This window comes from Lactuca saligna, chromosome 5 (assembly GCF_052625555.1).
Source record: "Lactuca saligna cultivar CGN05327 chromosome 5, ASM5262555v1, whole genome shotgun sequence".
In the NCBI taxonomy this organism is placed as follows: Eukaryota; Viridiplantae; Streptophyta; class Magnoliopsida; order Asterales; family Asteraceae; genus Lactuca; species Lactuca saligna.
The window spans coordinates 283,831,413-283,842,168 of NC_136421.1; the positions used below are offsets into that span (position 1 = coordinate 283,831,413).

Consider the following 10,756-nt stretch of genomic DNA (forward strand, 5'->3'; position numbering starts at 1 on the left):
TCATTGATTTTTTTTTCGTGCACATTTACCCCTTCAATTTGTTAAATTGTACACATTTAGTCCTTATGACCGATTAATCTAGGTTAGCCGGGAAAAATAACTTAATAGGGTAATATATTTCTCATTTTGTACACACTTAATCCTTATTATTTTTGTATACATTTAGTCTTTAATACTTTTTTGTTACAAAATAGTTAATTTATTTTTTTATACTCATCCAGTATTTATGAATGATTTTTTTAGGTTTCTCTCACAACATCTTTAGTGAGACAATCATTGAATAGGTGTTTGGGGCTGTTAATGCTTATTTCTATCGCGATCTCAACAACTTGGTTGTCTAGGTCTTATGATTTGGTATAGATCTTATGTTCTGAATGTCATAACTTCTTCATATAATATCATATTTTAATGATATTTATATCAACATGTTCGTTTTTTGATTTTACTACAACTTTCATTAAGATTATTTGCGTTAAAATGTAATATATTTTAAGTTGTGATTTTATTAAATAAAGAAAACATCTATACAAGCATTCATAAAAACATATAGATATAACGATTATAACTAAAATATATTACTTTATAACGGGATTAATCTAAATGAAAGTTGTAATAGACTAAAATACAAACGCATGGATATATAGATCGTCAAAATTCGAGATGGTATGAAGAAGTTATGACATTCACAACATAAGACCTAAGCAACCAAGTATTAAGATCATGATGGACATAAGCATCAAAAACACAAAACATTTCATTAATGATTGTCTCGCGTTAAGATGTCGTGAGAAAAACCTTAAAAATCATTCATAAGTACTGAATAAGTCCCAAAACAAAAATAACTTATTTTGCAATATATATAATCAAGATCAAATAAGAAGGAAATTTTTGGTAGGAAGGTAAGAAGTTTTTTTTTTTTTTTACATATTTTTTTCGCGAACAAACAAAATGAATCATTAGATGATTAATTTGAAAAATGATTCACAAGAAAAAATTCTCAAAAAAACATTTCGATGATTCATTTATATAATGATTTTGTTGTTATTCACTAAAATTATCATAAAAGTGGATTTTTTCTTAATTTATTTAAAAATGAATCATATAGATGTTTTTTTGAGAATTTTTTCTTGTGAATCATCTTACAAATGAATCATCTAGTAATTAATTTTTTTTGTTCGTCAAAAAAATATGTAGAAAAAAAACTTCTTACCTTCCTACCAAAAAAAATTTCTTACCGGATCTATATCCTATATATATATATATATATATATATATATATATATATATATATATGGTTAGGTTTAATTGAGACCACTATATTTTATGAGACGGGGGTACGTAATCCTAGCCACTCATTTTGTAGATAAAAACCATATTTTTAAAATGCAAATTTGAGACCACTATATTTTATGAGACGGGGGTACGCAATCCTAGCCACTCATTTTGTAGATAAAAACCATATTTTTAAAATGTAAAATAATAAAAAGAAAATTGAAATTTAAAAAAAAAATATTATTTTCGTCAATTTTTTTATCCAAAAAAATTAAAAAAATAAAAACTACTGTATTTTTGAAATATCTGTGAAATATTGTAGTAGAATATTATAATATTTATATATATGAAAAATCTAGTAGAATAATAGAATAATCTAACATTTTAAAAATCGTATTGAAATATTTATAGTGTAATATTCTATTAGAATACTTAACGTATTTTTCAAAAAAAACGGTAATTTTTATTTATTTTATTTTTTAGATAAAGAAAATGATGAAAATAATAATTAAAAAAAGAATTTTCGGATTTTCCCTTTTATTTTGCATTTTAAAATTATTTTTAGATTTCGTATCACGGTCTCACAAATTAAACGAGTTACAAGCCACGCAAGGAACCGAAACCCGATGGAACCGGTCGGGCCAGGACCGATACTGTAATTTCATCAATTTTTGGAACCGGGACTCGGTAAGAACCGGTCGTTGGAACCGGCCCAAAACCGGGAACCGGACCGGATAACTCACTCAAATTTTGAAAGTTGCATAACTCACTCAATTTAACCTTTTTTTTACCTGAATCTTTTTCCTACATGTAGATTATGATTTGTAGTTAAGTTTAGATTATAAAAACGCTTGATTTTGTTAAGATTTGAATGAGTTACAAGCCCCGCTAGGAAGGGTGTCAAACGATTTTTTTTTTTATGTTTCAGCAATTAAATGTAATCTGACTTTGTTGTTCAAATGTGTATAATTCACTCAATTTAACTTTTTTTGACCTGAATATTTTTCCTACATATAGATTAGGATTTTTAGTTAAGTTTAGACTATAAAAACGCTTAACTTGGTTAAAAATTGAATGAGTTACAAACCCCGCAAGAAAGTGTGTCAAATCATAATTTTTTTTATGTTTCAGCAATTAAATGTAATCTGACTTTGTTGTTCAAATATGCATAAATCACTCAATTTAACTTGTTTTGACCTGAATCTTTTTCTTACATGTAGATTAGGATTTTTACTTAAGTTTAGACTATAAAAACGCTTGATTTGGCTAAAAAAAATGAATGAGTTACAAGCCCCGCAAGGAAGAGTGTCAAATCAGAATTTTTTTATGTTTCATGAATTAAATGTAATCTGACTTTATTGTTCAAATATACATAACTCACTCAGTTTAACTTGTTTTGACCTGGATCTTTTTCCTACATGTAGATTATGATTTGTAGTTAAGTTTAGACTATAAAAACGTTTGATTTAGTTAAAAATTAAATGAATTACAAGTCCCATAAAGAAGGGTGTTAAATCAGAATTTTTTTTTATGTAAAACAATTAAACGTAATATGGTTATTGTTCAAATGTGCATAACTCACTCAACATAAACTTTTTTGACTTGAAATTCAAAAGAAACTAAGATTGTAGATTTAAAAAAAAAAAAACTAAATATATGGATAATAAAGTGCAAAGTCATTCCATGGATAGCAAACTAGCTCTAACCAAGTTTCTAATCGCATAAATAGAGATGAAAATCATTAGCAACGACACAGAAAATCGGGGGGAGAAAACATCGCGTGTTTTTTTTTTTTCAGCAATAGTATCGATACCTATAGGGGTTATATGGCATTAGGGGTGATATGTTTAGTGGTATTAGCGACGACACCAAAAAATATGATGAAAAGATAACGCCTTTTTCAAGGTATCCCTATTAGTCTCGTCGCTATTATGCATATTTTTAGTGCTAGAAAAAAATATTTTGAAAAAAAAAACACATATCTATGTATATTTACCAAAGGAGAAATAAACTTTTTAACATCTTTTGATTTTTGACTTCATAATTTTATTTAAAGCTCCATAACTTCATAGATTTTATAATTCGGTATCAATGGAATTAGGGCTGTAAACGAACCAAACGAACACGAATAAGGTCTTGTTCATGTTCGTTCGTTTAAGTTAGCCGAACAACAAACGAACACGAACGGATAAACGAACGAGATTTTCTTGTTCATGTTCGTTCGTTTAACAAATTACTTTGTTCATGTTCGTTCATTTATGTTTGTGAACATGCTAAACGAACATAAACGAACAAAGATAAAAAAAACACAATTGAACATATATGAACATAAACGAACATATAACATAGCAATATAATAAAAAATAATTGAATATAGATGAATATAAATAAACCTAAACGAACGAACATAAACAAACATAAATGAACATCATAAACGAACATTCACGAACATAAATGAACGAACGAGACCATTGTTCATGTTCGTTCATTTAACTAAACGAACGATAATTTTTGTTCATGTTCGTTTATTTATTAAATAAACGAACATAAACGAACTTCCTGCCGAACAGTTCACGAACGGTTCGCCGAACGTTCAGTTCGTTTACAGTCCTAAATGGAACATATAACGGAATGAGCAATATATAATGACAAGTATACCTTTAACACGAAAATAATAACCATTTCTATCTTGTGTGTTCCTTACAAGAAAGATGTCGTATTTGACACGATCATAGATGAAACAAAAATCATTTTCAGAACCTACGAACAAACTGTAAATATGAAAAATAATCGAATATTATATGGGAAGATATTAAAATCTGTAAAATCGAGAAAGAACCATAAGCATAGCAGGGAAGAGAGAGATCGAGATGACAGAAAACATTTAAAAAAAATGAGGAGAGAAAAAGAACACCATTCCACCGATCCTCACATAAGCATAGCAGGGAAGAGAGATCGAATTGAAGGTGTTTATAACGTATGGTTAACAAAATTCATATCAAATTTTCATCTAAAATTGAAATTTATTACATTTAAACATCAAACTTTCAAATTTGAGCTCAGAGGTAAATAACAGAGAACGCAAAGAACCGATTTAATCAATTGTTTCTAGATTAGGAAAAATAAGCCCTGCGTTAATTTTCAGTGAGCTTTCTATTTATTAAAGCTTCTGCATATGGATAAAAAGAAACTACGCAAGGCAAACGAGAAAAAGAATTGTCTAGAACCACGTAGATAAGCAAATAAGCAATTATGAGCACTCAGATCACAGGTGAAAAAGAATCTAGATGGGTATATATATTGGTAAATTTGTTATATGGAGGAAAGGAATTGAATAATGTAAAAACAGGGTTATGGGAGGAATGAAAATATAATTAATAGATTTGAAGGAATCGAGCGCATTCCTCTTCCATTCCTTTCCTTAATTAACGGTAACTAAGCAATTTCTTGAAAAAACCTTCTAGACGATTTTCTATATATGTAGTAAATATCTAGACGATTTTCCTTTATAGCAGTAAAGTATAATATACTGAGATTATGGTTGACATTATTTATGTTATAGATATATCATAAATTACTGTGTATATTGCATGCAGCCTTAAAAACAAGAAAAAGAAGTTTCGTTATTGTGTTACACGTTTACAGAGTGTTGTCCTTAAAATATTAATTAAGTTTGTTTATTAAATTATCATTTTTGGGTAAGGCAACCAATCTATATAAACCAAACGTTGTTGGCCACATTTTCCACAAACTCATCAACTCTCTCTTGTAAATTAACAAGTGGTTTAGGGTCGTGCCATTATATCAATCGAGAGATATGGCTCTATCTGGAAAGTTAATTGGTCATGTAGATGTCAGCAAGAAAGGAGAAATCTGCCATCTCTTTACGAGCAACCCGTACGAGATAGTTAGCATATCCCCTGATAAGGTTCAAGGCTGTGATCTGATTGATGGTGATAGGGGGGACGTTGGTTCTGTTATCTGTTGGCACTACACTCATGGTAGGTCAAACCCTAATTCTCTTTTTTTGTTCATATGTACATGTTTTCTCGAGAATCTTGTGTCTTTCATGTTTGGATATTACAATATCATAACTAGTTGTATAGTTCAAAACTATAACATAATGACTGACATTCTCACAATAATTTAATTTCTTGGCATCTCTGCATGATAATAAGAGGGAAAGAAGAAAATTTCGAAGCAAATAATCGAAGCAGCCGACCAAGAAAACCACATGACTGTGTTTAAGGTAATTGGAGGAGATCTTGTGGATGAGCTATACAAGACCTTTACAATCATACTAAATGTTGACAAAAAAGGTGATAAAGTGGTGTCTACTTGGACGTTTGAGTTTGAGAAGCCTGACACAAGTGTACCATATCCAACTTCCCTGATGGATTACCTTTGTGATTTGGTCAAGGACTTGGATATCCATAGCACCACTAAGTAGTTCGGCAACTGGTACTCAAAGAAGGAAATGGCAGGAAGTACTCTCTCAGTGTGAATGTGTGCTTTTTTCCTATTGAAAGAATAAACTATCGTCGCTAGAGAATAAATAGAAAGTAAGGTCGGTGTAGTATATATGCATGAATATGTTCTTCAAGATATCATTATTCTTCTTTCCCAATGATTTGTGTCCTTAGAAAGTCTTTCGTTTTCCAAAACAAATACTCCTTTGTCCCAATATTATTGTCCCTATACAAAAAAACGTACAAATTAAGAAAAACATTAATTACCACTAACTTTATTTAATAAAATTACACTTTTGTCCTTGCATTTAATGTTCCAATAAATACTTAGTTGATTAACTAATAATGAGGGAGTATTTTGGTAAAAATGTTATTTATTTTTGGAAGTGGACTATTATTTTGGAAGAAACCAAAAAGGAAAGATGGAATATAATTTTGGATGGAGAAGTAATTAATTATTGTCTTTTTTGGTAAGTCGACTATTGTTCGGGTATATTAGGTCATTTTTTCTTTTTTCGGGTATATTAGGTCAATTTTTTCTAACAAAATTATACAATTGGTTTGTGGTTAATATTTTAAAACTAGCTTAGCTAATTGGTTGATGATATATATATATTTTTTGAAATCTTTTTTTTTTTTTTTTTTTTTTTTGCCAACACATAAGTTAATTCCTCTATTGTTCTAGACATAAAATTATTTTATGTGTGTGATCTTCAAAACCCAAAATCAAGAAACACATATCTTGAAGAAGATTATGGAAATCAAGAAATCATTTTTATCACTTGATTAAAATAAATAAATTACTAGATAAATAAAAATAACCTAAAACAGATTCAAATAGAAAACGATAATCAAAATCAAAAGGGGCGGTTATGTGGGGGAGGAGATCGGCGGTGGTTGGATATGTAGGCATCCAACTATGAAATCACTTTCATGAATTGGAATCCGAATAGTGAGATCACGTCGAGAAAAAATTAAGAAGAATTTCATACACACTTAAATAAAAATAAAAATATCATATTTGTCCAGCATAATCTCTAAATTTAATATACATTTCTTCCTTTTATAAGCCGACGAATATCATATTTGTCTATATTCTTTGCTTTTAATATTTTATAATCATTTCATAATCATTATTTTTATATTAGAGAATATTATAGTCCTATCATCTATACCCTTTGTGAATATTTAAAGAATTAAAGCACCATATTTATCCAAAATCATTTTTAATCAAGTCTTTATTTTTAGCGGTTAGAAAAAGTAAATTGTGTTTTAACATCACGCACAATAATGTTTCTAGGGGAATAGCCTTCCATTGGTTTCCTGTTTACAAAGACCTCTTATTACTAAACTAGCTATAAGTATCAAAGAACTTCTAACCCATCGATATCAGGTGTTGCTCTACCTCCTTGAGGTCGAGGGTTTAAGTCTCGATGTGGACGTAAGTCGAATAATTTATAAGTAGTTTAATATATTTTTCGTTAAAAAAAATAAAGTAGTTATAAGTGTGGTGGGATTTCGAGTTATTTTTCTTCCATTTTGTTGTAAAATTTCAAACAAGAATCATAATCATTATCTTTATAATAAGCTTATATTTAAAGTTAAATAAGTGATCTACGTGTGTTCATTATGTTTCCGAATTTACAGTACCCTTTGATCATTATGCTATATGTTACAGTTTGGTCCTGGTTTCTATAACTTCAATAATGTGTTCGTCTGATTCGATAAACATTGAATTAATCAAACTATTTACCAAGAAACTGAAAGTAAGCAAACTTATTTCATTTGCTTCCAGGAAAGGTCTTCCAAGAATGATTGGAACTAGGTTGTCTTCTTCCATATCAAGAACAACAAAATCTGCGGGAAAAACAAATTTGTTAATTTTAACCAATAAATCGTCACATATACCACTCGGAAAAGTCACAATCTTGTTAGCGAGGTAGATTTCCATTCGAATTGGCCTTGGCTCCGGAAGATCTAATTTCTTGAAAAACGAGTAAGGCATGAGATTGACACTGGCTCTTGAATCGACTAGAGCATAGCTTGTGGCTGAATTTCCGAATTGGCATAGGAGGAGTGCCAAGCTTCGTAGATCCCCCGTCGTCTTAGGTAACTTATTCAACATAACGGATGAGCAATTTTCATTTAGGATCACATTTTTAACCTCTTCCATCTTCTTTCTATTAGTGAGAAGATCCTTCACACATATCACGTACTTCAGCATTTGAGCCACTGCTTCGATGAAGGGAATATTAATTATGTAAGTCCCTAAACTCGGATATATCTAGGTACCAATGCAATAGTTTGATTAATGCGTAATCTTAATCAAACTATGATACGAAACAAACAATGAAATATATCAAGAACACGTTTTAAAATGAATTCATGCAATTCTATTGATCAATTGTCGGGTACATTCAATTACTCTTCAATCGTGAATAGACTCCAACTCACTAAAACCACATTTGCTCCAAGTTACTATACACATACCATATTTATACTAAGACCGATAACCTAAAGCTCAAACATAAAAAGGCCCACCGAAAACATACTAAGCCCACCAAGAACCATATAAAACATGCAAACCAAAGCATAAACCACAAAATATAGCCCAACAATCTCCCCCTTGGTTTATTGCTTTCTGTCATCCTCAAGATTTCTCTACGAGATACACATCAGCTTGGTCAAAAGCTCCTGCCCACAGCTTCTTGTCAATTATTGTAGCTACCATATCGGTGAAACCTTTCGCGGCAGCTTCAAACAATTCATTCTCAATAATTATTTGAAAATTTGACAATGTGTGGATATCACGTTCACCAAACTTCAACAAGTCATTGGGATCAACAATGTGATACGGGTTTCTCTTCAGCTTGATCACCACTGACGCAGTAGCCTTATCATAAACCCATCATTGAATTGAATCCAAAGTGGCTTTTGGTAAACGTTTAGGAATCGGAATCCTTTTATCGTGCTTTGTACGTGGCCACATGACATTCACCATGGTTTGTTAGTGTGAGGATCAATGACATCCTTGGCATTTTTAGTAAACGATGAATCAATATTCAAGCCTTCAAAATTATTTTTAGCTTTAATCCCAAGAAAATTCTTAAAATACCAGGCCATGGGATCATTGGTTGGATTGTGAAAAGGTGTGTGGATGAGTTCAGGAAGATCAAATTTTGTCCAAGACAAGAAGTCAGCTTTCTTCTCATAATATTCAATTCGTCCGTTTTTTCTCTTCAGAACGCATATTTTCTTTTCAGCATCATATCCCCACATCATAATGCCAGAGCGATCCCCATATTTATCTGTCAATTTCTTTCTAGTTTCCTTGAAAAATATATTAGGGTGATTACATGGAGCATTTTGGTCTAAATGCTTCATCATTAACATCTTCCCTTTTAGCTGCTCGACCCTGATTTTCTTCTCTCTTCTTTCTTGAGCAGAAGTAGGACCAGAAGATACGAATGAATCAAGATTAGCATCTGGAGCAGGTCTTACAACTCTTTCACTTGTAGGCTGAGAAGTTGGATCGGTAGCACTTGAACTAGAAGCATAAATCTTTTCTCCTTCAGCACTTAAAGGTTGAAATTCGCCACCAAACTTTTGATGTAAGCGATGTTTCAGGTCAAAGAATAAAGCTGCAAGACCACCATGATTTTCTTGAAGTTTTGAAATCTTTGCATCTTTAATTGAGTTCTCTTTTTCAAGCTCACCAATTCGAATGTCCCACTTTCCAATAATCAAATCCTTTTCGGCAGACCTTTGTTCAAGATTAAAGACTATGTTTTGAAGCAGAACCACATCAAGCAATTCAGAGTCAGGTAGCTTGCTTTTGCCTTTAGAGAGGACCAGCTCAGGTGTTTCAAAAGAGTTTCCTGAAGCTTGAGCTCCTTCGGAAGGTATGACTTCTTCTTCAATAATAGGGCTCTAAAAACCCATATCCATATGAGTTGACTCAGGGATTGGGCTTGACATTTCTTGTATCACTGGAGAGGACTCAGTGAATGTTCTTTAAATGTTTTGAGTCACAGGACTAGGCTTAATCGGTGTAGATCTATTTTGAACAGGGTCTGTGATAAGCACTCCCGACCTTGGCTCTCTTCTCTTTCGCTTCCTTAGGAGCAAAGCATTGGCAGAGTCTTCTAGATCACTTCCAGATGGAGGTTTAGTATCAACAGAAACTGTTTGGGGAGGCTTCCTTGCAGTTCGCTAAAGTTCTACAATAAGTGCATCCATCTTTTTAGGGGTAGGTGATGAAGATTGCACCATTATGTCCCTTTCTATTTTAGACATGCTCGAAGGTGTAATAGCTACATCTGTTGGATAAGGTGTCTAAGTCCATAACTATATTTGGTATGTACTTAACCCAAGAATAGCATGGTCCATTTGGGTTCCACTTCACCAGAATAATCTATAAGGATGAACTTTTGAGATGAGGTTATTTATTATTTATTAATATATTATAAGTTCTAATATATTAATATGAAATCATATTATTTAATTAGTATTGATCAAGAATTAATTTGGAATTAATTTTGTGATCAAAAGAAACTAATTAAATATATAGGGATTTATTGTGTAAATCATTCATTCTTATATAGTAGACTTGTGATCCATAGTTCTTTATGTTGGGCTAAACCCATATGGTGACCCATGGATACTCCATGGAGGTTAAAACCCATGGAGCCTAAGGAATGTGGAAAGTCATGCACATTCGGGTTTGCATGGTATAACCCTAATCATGACACACTATATAAAAGATCCTCTAGCACATAAAATCGACACTAGTGAGTCTTTAGAAGAGCATATCCGATTTTGTGAGCAATAAATATTCTCTCAAGTCCTCCATATTCTTGGTGGTGATTTGTGGTTCCATTTGAGGTATTCACATTATTGGTGCTAGGCACTTAAAGCTTCAAGATTTTCAACTACACTAAAAGGTATATCATCTAACTAGAATTTTGTTTTATATATACTCCATTGTATGCTAGTTAGGATGATGCTTTGGAATT

General features: G+C 31.4%; 1 pseudogene; it reads left to right on the forward strand.

The window, feature by feature from the left end:
• The first annotated feature begins 5,089 nt into the window (after positions 1-5,089).
• Positions 5,090-5,722, forward strand: LOC145046798 (kirola pseudogene; annotated as a pseudogene).
• Positions 5,723-10,756: the final 5,034 nt, after the last annotated feature.